General features: G+C 38.7%; 1 pseudogene across 1 annotated transcript in view; it reads right to left on the reverse strand.

Annotated features, from left to right (window-relative positions):
• Window positions 1–15,626, reverse strand: part of Tgap1-ps1 (GTPase activating protein testicular GAP1, pseudogene 1) — a 34,496-nt pseudogene that overhangs the window by 6,205 nt on the left and 12,665 nt on the right. Inside the window, 5 exon segments of the transcript NR_131943.2 lie at window positions 10,643–10,901; window positions 12,345–12,534; window positions 12,918–13,027; window positions 14,030–14,143; window positions 14,557–14,735. The product of NR_131943.2 is annotated as a GTPase activating protein testicular GAP1, pseudogene 1 (transcript).

The following is a 15,626-nucleotide window of genomic DNA, read 5'->3' on the forward strand; positions in this document are numbered from 1 at the left end:
AACAGAACCAAAAGTTGGTTCTTTGAGAAAATCAACAAGATAGATAAACCCTTAGAAGAGTAATGAGAGGAAACAGAGAGTGTGTCCAAATTAACAAAATCAGAAATGAAAAGGGAGACATAACTATCAAATCAGAGGAAATTCAAAAAATCATCAGATCCTACTACAAAAGCCTATATTCAATAAAACTTAAAAATCTTCAGGAAATGGATAATTTCCTAGACAAATACCCAGTACCGAAGATAAATCAGGAACAGATAAACCATTTAAACAACCCCATAACTCCTAAGGAAATAGAAGCAGTCATTAAAGGTCTCCCAACCAAAAAGAGCCCAGGACCAGGCAGGCTCTGTGCAGAATTCTATCAGACCTTCATAGAAGACCTCAAACCAATACTATCCAAACTATTCCACAAAATTGAAACAGACAAGATTGCTACCGAATTCCTTCTATGAAGCCACAATTACTCTTATACCTAAACCACATAAAGACCCAACAAAGAAAGAGAACTTTAGACCAATTTCCCTTATGAGGATCGAAGCAAAAATACTCAATAAAATTCTGGCAAACTGAATCCAAGAGCACATCAAAACGGTCATCCACCATGATCAAGTAGGCTTCATCCCAGGCATGCAGGGATGGTTTAATATTCAGAAAACCATTAACGTAATCCATTATATAAACAAACTGAAAGAACAAAACCACATGACCATTTCATTAGATGTTAAGAAAGCATTTGACAATATTCAACACCCCTTCATCATAATAGTCCTGGAAAGAATGGGAATTCAAGGCCCATACCTAAACATACTAAAAGCCATATACAGCAAACCAGTTGCTAACATTAAACTAAATGGACAGAAATTTGAAGCAATCCCACTAAAATCAGGGACTAGACAAGGCTGCCCACTCTCTCCCTACTTATTCAATATAGTTCTTGAAGTTCTAGCCAGAGCAATCAGACAACAAAAGGAGGTCAAGGGGATACAGATCGGAAAAGAAGAAGCCAAAATATCACTATTTGCAGATGATATGATAGTTTAATTAAGTGATCCCAAAAGTTCCACCAGAGAACTACTAAACCTGATAAACAACTTCAGCAAAGTGGCTGGGTATAAAATTAACTCAAATAAATCAGTAGCCTTCCTCTATACAAAAGAGAAACAAGCCGAGAAAGAAATTAGGGAAACGACACCCTTTATAAAAGTCCCAAATAATATAAAATACCTTAGTGTGACTTTAACCAAGCAAGTGAAAGATCTGTAGGATAAGAACTTCAAGTCTCTGAAGAAAGAAATTGAAGAAGACCTCAGAAGATGGAAATATCTCCCATGCTCATGCATTGGCAGGATTAATATAGTAAAAATGGCAATTTTACCAAAAGCGATCTACAGATTCAATGCAATCCCCATCAAAATACCAATCCAATTCTTCAGAGAGTTAGACAGAACAATTTGCAAATTCATTTGGAATAACAAAAAACCCAGGCTAGCTAAAACTATCCTCAAAAATAATAGGACTTCTGGGGGGGGGGGGGGGGATCACTATACCTGAACTCAAGGAGTATTACAGAGCAATGGTGATAAAAAACTGTATGGTAGTGGTACAGAGTCAGACAGAGAGACCAGTGGAATAGAATTGAAGACCCAGAAATGAACCCACACACCTATGGTCACTTGATTTTTGACAAAGGGGCCAAAACTATCCAATGGAAAAAAGATAGCATTTTCAGCAAATGGTGGTGGTTCAACCTGAGGTCAGTCATGTAGAAGAATGCAGATCGATCCATGCTTATCACCCTGTACAAAGCTTAAGTCCAAGTGGATCAAGGACCTCCACATCAAACCAGATACACTCAAACTAGTAGAAGAAAAAGTGGGTAAGCATCTCAATCACATGGGCACTGGAGAAAATATCCTGAACAAAACACCAATGGCTTATGCTCTAAGATCCAGAATCGACAAATGGGATCTCATAAAACTGCAAAGCTTCTGTTAGGCAAAGGATACTGTTGTTAGGACAAATCGACAACCAACAGATTGGGAAAAGATCTTTACCAATCCTACAACAGATAGAGGGCTTATATCCAAAATATATAAAGAACTCAAAAAGGTAGACTGCAGGGAGACAAATAACCCTATAAAAAAAGGGATTCAGAGCTAAACAAAGAATTCTGAGCTGAGGAATGCCTAATGGCTGAGAAACACCTAAAGAAATGTTTAACATCTTCTGTCATAAGGGAAATGCAAATCAAAACAACTGTGAGATTTCACCTCACACCAGTGAGAATGGCTAAGATCAAAAACTCAGGTGACAGCAAATGCTGTCGAGGATGTGGAGAAAGAGGAACACTCCTCCATTATTGGTGGGATTGCAGACTAGTACATGTAGGATGATGTCACAGGTGAGGCAGGTACAGGATAGAAGGAGGCCTGTCATTGGAGGAGAAAGAAGGATCGGCAGGAGAGAAGTTTGAAGGAAGAGGAGGAGACAAGGGGAGAGAGGAGGAGACAGGGCGGAGGAGAGGGGCTGAGAAGCCGTGGCAGGACAAGATGGCAGGTGATGTTAAGATTCTGCTCTGTGTATATACAGGTTGTTATTAATGTTCTCAAGGGATGGATAGTACCGGGCTTTGTATGTTTAAGTGGGCAATTATATCTTACCAATTGGATCTAAGATTATTGTATTGTGGGTTCTTTTATGTGAGGGTTTGAGTGTAGGGAAGTGTGCGGCTGGGCTGTGTTTCCGCCAAGATAATCTAGCAGATATCTTGGGGCACTGTGGTAAGGACCTAGCGGGGTAAAAGACACCATTAATCTTTTTTATATTTATATTTTTACAACAACAGATGGCAAGCCAAAGTGATGGACAAGAATCCACTAGTAACCCTTAGAGTTGAGAGAAAGTTTTTATTTTCTAAGTAAGAGGAGGCCAATGTCATGTTAAGTCATGTGATATCTTAAGGGCAGGAATTCAAACAAAGAAATGGGGAAGCCACCTGGGCTGGCAGGCTGTAGGTCTCCTGCTGTGTGATAAGTAATGGCAGCTCAGAGAGTTAGAGATTAAAAGCTGCTTTTTAAAGAAAGTTGTTTAGGATACTCATATTCTTTTTAATGTGGGCTCCATGGGAATTTTGGGTTGAAATCCTAGTTAGACAAGCTACTTCTTAATTACAGGTATTATTAAAAGGTGATTGAGTTTGTTTTTAGAAAGAAGAGAGTAAAGAGATTACCTGAATCAGGTGGGGATTTTCATCCACGGTTCAGAACTTAGGGGAAAATTAGTCACTAACTCCAAGTAGAGAGTTGTGATTTAATGTCTGTAACACCAAGGAGAGTGAATGCAGGCATATATTTTAGAAGTTATTAAGGTTAAAGAAAAATCTGTGGTTCCGGGTAGAGAGCTTAACAGATTGAGATATTTTGGGCTAAAGTCCTGGTTTGATGTGTTGCTTATTGATACTGGAATTGATAAAAGGTATTTGGTTTGTTTTATGAATTACACCACTAAAGGCCATATGGCTCGTTGATGCTGGCTAGCGAGGGTTTGTGGTTACTTTTGATATATACCACAACATGAAGCTCGAATTCTCTTAACGTGGGCTCCATGGGAACTTTGGGATACTTTCCCAGTATCACAGAGTACAAAAGCCTATCAGGTTCATTGTTTAGCTTACTTCCTTTTTTAAAAAATTGTTTAATATTCATGATGGGTGTGACTTTTGAGTTTTATGATTATATTATTACTCTGGGAGAAAGTGCAAGATACAAGCTTTTCTGGTTTCAGACTAAGGAACACAGTATTTTGGGAGAAAGATTTTGTCTTTGTGTTTCTAAAACCTGTGATTAGGCTCTGGAAACCTCACAGAGTCATACTGATCAGATTTGATAGAGGTAGACCACCTGAAAAATTTATTCAGGAGAATCAAACAAAAAGATATCTCAATTCTAAACTTTTGTCTTCAGAGTTGTATTTTACAGAGTGTGCCTACTTGGAATCCTGGTCTCAAAGACTTTCAGCTGGGTCCAGTCAGGACACATCCCGCTACAGTATTTGCTTCATTCTTCCTACCCCCTACCCCTAAGGATATCTCAATGCCCATGTACAGCTTGAAGAAGTTATGGAGAAGTCGTCGCCCCAATTCCCTGGACTTTGGGGGGCTGGAAGTGGTTATTCTAAAGTTATTTTTATGAGAAATTTAGAAATGATTGTATTTTAACAGGGAGGAATTGGGTAGTTTGAGTTATAGAGTCGTAATCCTATTTGTTAACTAAGCTAAAATCATCTTTGTTTTGATATAGAATTTATTTGTTAAAAGAGATTAAAAGTACAAGGTTTAGAGCCAGTCCTTCTATTGATGTCATTACAAACTTATGAGTTGATTACACATGTGAGTTAAGGGCCAAATACCAAACATATTACTGACTTTGTGAGAGAACTTTCAAGACAATATTAAGATATAAAGACAACAGTCGAGATTGTCTTATATAGATAGATGGTTTTCAAAAATGTCAGAAATCCACAAAATTTGAGATTTAAAGTTATTTATCTTTTGTTGAGACATATCTGCTCCTAACAGTTACCCTTTGGTGGATTTAACGAAGAATGTGAACATATCTACCTCCAGGTAAGGCAATACTTTGTGGCTAGGCAGCCACTGGACAAAACTGCCTGTTTCATCTGCAGACTAATACTGTCCAGAAAAGGACAAATTATGCAGAATAGTTGACTGATAAACCCTGCCAAGACAGGGTGATCAGCCCTTCAAAATCTGCATTTCTAGAGTCTGTCAGTTGATTTTGGGCCAAAAGGCTGAAGATTTGAGCTCACATGTTGCTAACAAGGGACTGTGCTAGCAGAGATTTGTCTCTACAACCTCTCAGTTCTGGAAGCCGTGTTAGGCTTCCTATGTGTATAGAGATTTGGTCATTCCCAGATTTCTGATGGGGTTGAAGACTGATTATAGTCTCATAGCCTATCAGGCTGTTTAACTCTAAATATACATATTTTATTGGATAGTTATCAGGTAGTATGCAAGCTAGCCAAGATATAATACAGATTTTAAGCCTTTCTTAAGCTGGAATGGATAACTAAATGCTCTGTTTAACTGATATAGTGTTGGACAGGGTGTTAGATATATTTTATGCTCTTAATTACAAAATGATAGTAGTTGTGCTTAGCTTATATTTGAGAGAAACTTTTTTTTTGATTAGACAAAAGGGTGAAATGTAGGATGATGTCACAGGTGAGGCAGGTACAGGATAGAAGGAGGCCTGTCATTGGAGGAGAAGGAAGGATGGGTGGGAGAGAAGTTTGAAGGAAGAGGAGGAGACTAGGGGAGAGAGGAGGAGACAGGGCGGAGGAGAGGGGCTGAGAAACCGTGGCAGAACAAGATGACAGGTGATGTTAAGATTCTGCTCTGTGCAAAAAGAAGCAAATACACCCAGGAGGAGTAGAAGGCAGGAAATAATCAAACTCAGAGCTGAAATCAACCAAGTAGAAACAAAAAGGACCATAGAAAGAATCAACAGAACCAAAAGTTGGTTCTTTGAGAAAATCAACAAGATAGATAAACCCTTAGCCAGACTAACGAGAGGACCCAGAGAGTGTGTCCAAATTAACAAAATCAGAAATGAAAAGGGAGACATAACTACAGATTCAGAGGAAATTCAAAAAATCATCAGATCTTACTATAAAAGCCTATATTCAACAAAACTTGAAAATCTGCAGGAAATGGACAATTTCCTAGACAGATACCAGGTACCAAAGTTAAATCAGGAACAGATAAACCAGTTAAACAACCCCATAACTCCTAAGGAAATAGAAGCAGTCATTAAAGGTCTCCCAACCAAAAAGAGCCCAGGTCCAGACTGGTCTAGTGCACAATTCTATCAAACTTTCATAGAAGACCTCATACCAATATTATCCAAACTATTCCACAAAATTGAAACAGATGGATCACTCCCGAATTCCTTCTATGAAGCCACAATTACTCTTATACCTAAACCACACAAAGACCCAACAAAGAAAGAGAACTTCAGACCAATTTCCCTTATGAATATCGACGCAAAAATACTCAATAAAATTCTGGCAAACCGAATCCAAGAGCACATCAAAACAATCATCCAGCATGATCAAGTAGGCTTCATCCCAGGCATGCAGGGATGGTTTAATATACGGAAAAGCATCAACGTGATCCATTATATAAACAAACTGAAAGAACAAAACCACATGATCATTTCATTAGATGCTGAGAAAGCATTTGACAAAATTCAACACCCCTTCATGATAAAAGTCCTGGAAAAAATAGGAATTCAAGGCCCATACGTAAACATACTAAAAGCCATATACAGCAAACCAGTTGCTAACATTAAACTAAATGGAGAGAAACTTGAAGCAATCCCACTAAAATCAGGGACTAGACAAGGCTGCCCACTCTCTCCCTACTTATTCAATATAGTTCTTGAAGTTCTAGCCAGAGCAATCAGACAACAAAAGGAGGTCAAGGGGATACAGATCGGAAAAGAAGAAGTCAAAATATCACTATTTGCAGATGATATGATAGTTTATTTAAGTGATCCCAAAAGTTCCACCAGAGAACTACTAAAGCTGATAAACAACTTCAGCAAAGTGGCTGGGTATAAAATTAACTCAAATAAATCAGTAGCCTTCCTCTACACAAAAGAGAAACAAGCCGAGAAAGAAATTAGGGAAACGACACCCTTCATAATAGACCCAAATAATATAAAGTACCTCGGTGTGACTTTAACCAAGCAAGTAAAAGATCTGTACAATAAGAACTTCAAGCCTCTGAAGAAAGAAATTGAAGAAGACCTCAGAAGATGGAAAGATCTCCCAAGCTCATGGATTGGCAGGATTAATATAGTAAAAATGGCCATTTTACCAAAAGCGATCTACAGATTCAATGCAATCCCCATCAAAATACCAATCCAATTCTTCAAAGAGTTAGACAGAACAATTTGCAAATTCATCTGGAATAACAAAAAACCCAGGATAGCTAAAACTATCCTCAACAATAAAAGGACTTCAGGGGGAATCACTATCCCTGAACTCAAGCAGTATTACAGAGCAATAGTGATAAAAACTGCATGGTATTGGTACACAGACAGACAGATAGACCAATGGAACAGAATTGAAGACCCAGAAATGAACCCACACATCTATGGTCACTTGATTTTTGACAAAGGAGCCAAAACCATCCAATGGAAAAAAGATAGCATTTTCAGCAAATGGTGCTGGTTCAACTGGAGGTCAACATGTAGAAGAATGCAGATCGATCCATGCTTATCACCCTGTACAAAGCTTAAGTCCAAGTGGATCAAGGACCTCCACATCAAACCAGACACACTCAAACTAATAGAAGAAAAACTAGGGAAGCATCTGGAACACATGGGCACTGGAAAAAATTTCCTGAACAAAACACCAATGGCTTATGCTCTAAGATCAAGAATCGACAAATGGGATCTCATAAAACTGCAAAGCTTCTGTAAGGCAAAGGACACTGTGGTTAGGACAAAACGGCAACCAACAGATTGGGAAAAGATCTTTACCAATCCTACAACAGATAGAGGCCTTATATCCAAAATATACAAAGAACTCAAGAAGTTAGACCGCAGGGAGACAAATAACCCTATTAAAAAATGGGGTTCAGAGCTAAACAAAGAATTCACAGCTGAGGAATGCCAAATGGCTGAGAAACACCTAAAGAAATGTTCAACATCTTTAGTCATAAGGGAAATGCAAATCAAAACAACCCTGAGATTTCACCTCACACCAGTGAGAATGGCTAAGATCAAAAACTCAGGTGACAGCAGATGCTGTCGAGGATGTGGAGAAAGAGGAACACTCCTCCATTGTTGGTGGGATTGCAGACTGGTACAACCATTCTGGAAATCAGTCTGGTGTTTCCTCAGAAAATTGGACATTGAACTGCCTGAGGATCCAGCTATACCTCTCTTGGGCATATACCCAAAAGATGCCCCAACATATAAAAAAGACACGTGCTCCACTATGTTCATCGCAGCCTTATTTATAATTGCCAGAAGCTGGAAAGAACCCAGATGCCCTTCAACAGAGGAATGGATACAGAAAATGTGGTACATCTACACAATGGAATATTACTCAGCTATCAAAAACAATGACTTTATGAAATTCGTAGGCAAATGGTTGGAACTGGAAAATATCATCCTGAGTGAGCTAACCCAATCACAGAAAGACATACATGGTATGCACTCATTGATAAGTGGCTATTAGCCCAAATGCTTGAATTACCCTAGATGCCTAGAACAAATGAAACTCAAGACGGATGATCAAAATGTGAATGCTTCACTCCTTCTCTAAAAGGGGAACAAGAATACCCTTGGCAGGGAAGAGAGAGGCAAAGATTAAAACAGAGACTGAAGGAACACCCATTCAGAGCCTGCCCCACATGTGGCCCATATATATATACAGCCACCCAATTAGACAAGATGGATGAAGCAAAGAAGTGCAGACCGAGAGGAGCCGGATGTAGATCGCTCCTGAGAGACACAGCCAGAATACAGCAAATACAGAGGTGAATGCCAGCAGCAAACCACTGAACTGAGAATAGGACCCCCGTTGAAGGAATCAGAGAAAGAACTGGAAGAGCTTGAAGGGGCTCGAGACCCCATATGTACAACAATGACAAGCAACCAGAGCTTCCAGGGACTAAGCCACTACCTAAAGACTATACATGGACTGACCCTGGACTCTGACCTCATAGGTAGCAATGAATATCCTAGTAAGATCACCAGTGGAAGGGGAAGCCCTGGGTCCTGCTAAGACTGAATCCCCAGTGAACTAGACTGTTGGGGGGAGGGTGGCAATGGGGGGAGGGTTGGGAGGGGAACACCCATAAGGAAGGGGAGGGGGGAGGGGGATGTTTGCCCGGAAACCAAAGAATTATTATTAAGTATTAAATAAATTTTAAAAAAAAGAAAAAAAAGATTCTGCTCTGTGTATATACAGATTGTTATTAATGTTCTCAAGGGATGGATAGTACCAGGCTTTGTATGTTTAAGTGGGCAATTATATCTTACCAATTGGATCTAAGATTATTGTATTGTGTGTTCTTTTATGTGAGGGTTTGAGTGTAGGAAAGTGTGCGGCTGGGCTGTGTTTCCGCCAAGATAATCTAGCAGATATCTGGGCACCGCGGTGTGGGCCCAGCGGGGTAAAAGACCAACAATACTTTTTATTGTTTTTATATTTTTACAACAACAGATGGTGACAACCATTCTGGAAATCAGTCTGGAGGTTCCTCAGAAAATTGGACATTGAACTACCTGAGGACCCAACTATACCTCTCTTGGGCATATACCCAAAAGATGCCCCTACATATAACAAAGACATGTGCTCCACTATGTTCATAGCAGCCTTATTTATAATAGCCAGAAGCTGGAAAGAGCCCAGATGCCCTTCAGCAGAGGAATGGACACAGAAAATGTGGTACATCTACACAATGGAATATTACTCAGCTATCAAAAACAATGACTTTATGAAATTCATAAGCAAATGGATGGAACTGGAAAATATCATCCTAAGTGAGGTAACCCAATCACAGAAAAACACAAATGGTATGCACTCATTGATAAGTGGCTATTAGCCCAAATGCTTGAATTACCCTGGATGCACAGAACACATGAAACTCAAGAAGGATGACCAAAATGTGAATGCTTCACTCCTTCTTTAAAAGGGGAACAAGAATACCCTTGGGAGGGAATCGGGAGGCAAAGTTTAGAACAGAGGCAGAAGGAACACCCATTCAGAGCCTGCCCCACATGTGGCCCATTCATAAACAGCCACCAATTAGATAAAATGGATGAAGCAAAGAAGTGCAGGCCGACAGGAACAGGATGCAGATCTCTCCTGAGAGACACAGCCAGAATACAGCAAATACATAGGCGAATGCCAGCAGCAAACCACTGAACTGAGAATGGGACCCCCGTTGAAGGAATCAGAGAAAAGACTGAAAGAGCTTGAAGGGGCTCAACACCCCAGATGACCAACAATGCCAACCAACCAGAGCTTCCAGGGACTAAGCCACTACCCAAAGACTATACATGGACTGACCCTGGGCTTCAACCTCATAGGTAGCAATGAATATCCTAGTAAGAGCACCAGTGGAAGGGGAAGCCCTTGGTCCTGCCAAAACTGAATCCCCAGTAAACTTGATTGTTGGGGGGGAGGGTGGTAATGGGGGGAGGATAGAGAGGGGAACAGAAGGGGAGTGGGAGGGGTTAGGGGGATGTTGGCTGTGAAACCGGGAAGGGGAATAACAATCGAAATGTAAACAAGAAATACTCAAGTTAATAAAGATGGAAAAAATGTTAAGAATCAATATATCACTGTAAGTATCATTTCTTTACATATTCTTAATTTCTTAATCTCATTTCTGTGTTTAACCTCTAGCATAAACTCAGGACCAGTGGAAAGAGGTACTAAAGTTTGGAAGCAAATTCTAACAATAGGATAATATCTATAATGCACAGGTGAAATTTTCCCTCACATGGTAAATCCTTCATTGCTGTTTGTTATAAATCATATTTTCAGTGCTCATTGGTTTAACTTTAATTTCTGGGAGTAGAACAAGTATATGTACCTATAAGGCCTTCATAGGGAAGAGAAGCAGCTGGACTTTTCGGCAGTGTATTATAGCCAGGAGTGCATGTTCTCCCAATGGGGCAGCTGCTAAGTCCATGTTCGGTTTCCTTAATGTTTCCAATATTTGTTGCATTATTCTGGGAACATGAGGACTTTCCTCCAGGAGGATGATATAGTGATGTTCCAAGCCCCACTGCAGCCAGGTCTTCTCCAAAAACTTTTGTAGAATTTTCGATCATAAATTCTACTAGAGAAATCTATGAAAAAACAGGGCAAACACAGAGGGTCTCTGTCATTTTGCATGGTTGCAAAATCACATTTTACTTCTTAGTCTTGGGGGCTAAAAATATGCAGTTCAAAGTTCTGAGAACAATTTAGCTCTTAGAAATAGGGGCAGGCTTTTGTCAGAAATTTAAAAGATTGTGAGATCAGATGTTCAAGTGTGATCATCACAGTGCAATGTTACATAAGAGAATGATTTCCAGTTTTTACATTGTGATGGCCAGTATGTGATACATACTGTACACTGAAATAGCTTTGGTTACATTTATACATAAATGTGTGAGCATGACTATAAGGCTGCTTATAGAAAGGCAGAGCTAAGGAGGGAAGATGGCCTCTGAATGTGGGTACCATCCTACTGAAAGTTCCCATGGGCTGTCTAAAAAGTAAGAGACAGGCAAACCCATCTGAGCAGTGAAATTCATGTGTCTCAGTGCAGTGCAATGGTAACAGCTGCATCAATATATCACGGTAGGTGCCATTTCTTCACATATTTAGTTAATTACTTAATCTTAATACAGTGATGACTCAGTGCAGATGCAATGGTAACATCTTGATTTTATGATTCATTATATTGGGAGGTATTTGAAATAAGATCTACTGGGAGGAAATGGGATAATTATGTATCTTCAATGGCAGGTACTTTGGAACCCTGTCTTCTCCTGATCTTTGATTCTACACAATATGAAGAATATTATTGTTTCTCAGTTGAGTTGTTTTACAGTTTGCTCCTTACAGGTCCAAGGACAAATTGGTCAATTAATAATGGATCAGAAACTCAAATACTTAGAGTCAAAATAACCATTTGATCACTGTACTACGTAAGTTTTGGTAGTTTATTATAGTACTTGAAAGATGGCTAACATAGAAAAGCATACACAATAATTTCTCTAAACCAATCATAAACAGCATCCTGAAGCCAATGGTATTTTACTCACATTAATCAGGAATTCTTAAGGACCATATCTGATAAAAAAAATCCAAATTGCATTGCCTTTTTTTGTTGGGGAAACCACCTTGAAAACAAGTAGAATTTCACACATTCTACACTGAATATGTCAGAATTAAGTCTTGATTGCTGAACCAAGTACCTAGGATTTATTTTTTATTTTTTTGTATCATTTCACAGCATTTGTTCTCACTGGCTTAGTCTAAGGATATTCTAAATGACAAAGACAAAAGACTGAGTCACTGAGCTCAAATACCCATTTATATTTTACTTAAAATTCACCAATGATTCCTTCCCTCCAGAAGAACACCTTTCAAAGCTGTACTTACTTTACAAAATGAAACAAAACAAAAACCAAAACAATCAACAACAACAACAACAAAATAACCAAGATTCTCAGGGTAATCCTGTTTTCCTGTCTCATTGTAAAGGCTTATCAATGCTAGGCATAAAGTTCTTATCTAATTACCTTTTTGCCAATATCATTTGTCACTCCATTATTGCAGAAGCTGGGCACGAATAAGAGACATGGGGCTAACCCAACAGATAGGTGGTAAGAAGACATTTCATTAACAGAACAGTTACTTTTAATTTCATATAATATACAAAAAAGTTGCCTCAGAAGAGCCGCATTTTCAGGTGGCATTTTATCTAAAAGACTGAACACAGAGACAGTTATTTTAAAACAAGTATACTCAATTTGTAAATATGAAGGAAGGGAACAGAGTAATCGTATCGTATGCAGGATGCACTGTAAATAAAATGAAAGAGTTTGTACTCAAATTATTGCTTGAAATATTTACCCAATTCAGAAAAGAGACAAATCTAATTGGAATATGAAAGTAAGATTATAAGCCTGGGCTACTGTGATTCCCACTGTAACTCACACTCTTTTAAAAGTGTCTTCCATGTCTGTGAACAATTGAAAGCTTTTGCTGTCTGTCAGTGTTCTTAGTAAATGTTTCTGTGATATATAATCTCTAATGTGTGTAAGCAAATGTTACTTCTATGTTGAGGTTGTTCACAGTTTGCCAACAATTACCTCTGCACTGCGGCTAATTTCTCTTCATCATTGACCTTTTCGGGTACACGAATCCACTCATCATATAGTTTTGAAGTCATTAGACTTCCCTCGATGTTTTGGAGGAAGTCCTTATAAAGAGAGGAAAAATATTTTTGTGGAAAAAAATTAAACATGGAAATTATTCAAAGTACATTCGCCTGTAAATTTCAGTTTAGTTCCAACTTTCTTCACAGTTCCCCAAATTTCCCCTAGTTAGAACGTTCCATGATATGTGGGCCCAGTAAGTTTTATCTATTTAAGCTAGAGACCAAAGAGTAAATTTTCAGATTTACTTGGACTATAGGAAAATCTTTCCTTAGCTCAGCATGCCTCTAGTGGACAGCTGAGCAAACTAGCACATATAAGCGATCAATACTCCAGTTCGAATACTATTTTTAAATGATAGAAACATACAATTATGATACCCACAATAAAGACAACCATAGGAAGTTATTATCGAATTTCTCAGGAGCAGAAAGCCACGTCTGGTACTGGACGCATGGAGGCACATGTGGTCATGGTTCTTAGAGAATGCCCTGCCCCTATTTCACTAAACAAGTGTAACTCCGAACTCTATTATAAATATTTAACTTAATGTTCACAGATAAGATACCCTTACCCATCAAAAAAGGTTCTCTTTGAAATGGATGGAGACTATTACTGAAAACCACAGCTAGTCAAGGTACAAAGAACAAACTATCCTGTGACTCTGAGCCCCAGTTTATATATATATACATAGTAACTCCTGAACTGTTGGCTCTGAGCATAGGTTGAGACAGTCAGAAAAATCGTACACCAGAGGATAGGGACATTTGCTTTGAGATTTGGTCTCCTAGAAATGAGGGGACGGTTCACTTTTGATAGTTCAACAATCACATTGCTTAAACAATTTCTGAAACATCATCCACTAACAGAGGAGACTTTGAGCATATACGATTTCTCTCATACATATCTACTGTCACTCAAGGGAATACAAAATGAAGACAACTATTCCCATAGACTGAGAGGAATCCTGAGGTGGATGATGGAAAGACATTCCCTACCTTAAAGATCCACGCCACTACATTAACTGATTGCTTGTTCATATCCACCTCCTCTTCCGAATCCAATTTGTCCTTTACTGTTTGCCACAAAGTTATACTCGGAGGTTCTAAAAAGACACCCGTGGTTGTGGGCCCTTTCTTTTTTAGTAGGTACAGCATGTCCTGAGAAGAAGATAGAGAAATACTGGTCAGGCTTCACACACCACAGACTACTATTTGTTCCTTGAGAACCAGACCAATGGTGTGCACAGGTGCAGTGCACGTGCTGGCATGGACACAGACGACCTCAAGCTGGTTTTGTGCCTCAATCTTTTGTTCTACACATCCCACCCTAATATTATCCCTTAAAGATCAGGCAACATTTCTTCATATCAGATTTTCCAAAATAGTTAAGGGATTAAATCCAACTTTTCCAATAGATGGTTTCTGAATAGCCCTCTCTCATTGTCCTACTGGAAAGCCAATGATTTGAGAAACAATTCTTGCTCCACATGGTGATAGAAGTGAAGGGGTCAGGTATTTAAGAAGCAGGATTTTGTCTTAGGAGAGGCAGAGAAACACCATTTGAGACATACCAGAATTGCTGCGGGCAGGATGCCATCCTGACAAATGGAACTGAGTTCTCTTCCAAACAGTTTTCTTCCCTTTTTAACTGGTGGGGTGGTGCATACTTGGTCCTGGTGGGGCACAGAGCCCCTGTCCAACTGCGACGTCATAGAAGTTCTTTGTTTCTTAAAAGTTTTTTCCTTCATATCTGAGCAGGAGTTGAGATCATTACATGGGATAGTATAATTTATAAAGATCTTTTACAAAACCAAATTTCAATTGCAAAATGCCCCTGTTATAATGGGTTAATCATCCTGTTGTGCTTATGTAACCTTCTTCTCATATGCCCTACACTGTTATTAATCTTAGTGATGTCTCTAAGACATGGCCTTGTGTTCTGTAGTGGGAATTCTCACAACATGATGATGTCTAACTCCATACTGTATCATGAAATACTAGATACATTGATTGAACAAGCTCCCTGAACTATGTATAGGCTGTTGCTTCAATAATTACATCCATTTTCATAGCCACCCTCACTTTTATTCTCAGTTAAAAATTTTCTATTTTTTCAAATGTCATAGTGGAGCTCTTTTCATCCTTTTCTTGTTCAGCATTTTGAAGAACCATTGTTAAGTTTATTTCAGCAGCAGCATGTCCCCCTCATGAGAAAATATACATGAGTGTGCACTACAGTGTCAGTTCAGAGCTGAAATTAAGTTTCTTTTTCGCTTCTGAGTTTTCTTTTAGAATATTGGACTATAATACAATTTTAAATATGTTACTTAAAACAAATAAATTAAAAGTAAACAAATGAGTCATATAACACAATATAAAATAGTCTTCTTCACTGTAAAAAAAAACATATTGCCTGCCTGGCTATCTAATGCAAAATTATGAGGGCTGAAATCACAAGTAATATTAGATAGATGGACAAAGATGTCTGAGTGTGTGTGTATGTGTGTGTGTGTGTGTGTGTGTTTATATATATGTATACCAAAACACATATCAAAATTTTTGACTCAGAATTGTTTCTGTCTAAAGAAAATGCATGGACAAAAATTCAAGCAGAGACTGAAGGAAAGACCATCCAGAGATT

Source organism: Rattus norvegicus, chromosome 12 (assembly GCF_036323735.1).
Source record: "Rattus norvegicus strain BN/NHsdMcwi chromosome 12, GRCr8, whole genome shotgun sequence".
NCBI lineage: Eukaryota > Metazoa > Chordata > Mammalia > Rodentia > Muridae > Rattus > Rattus norvegicus.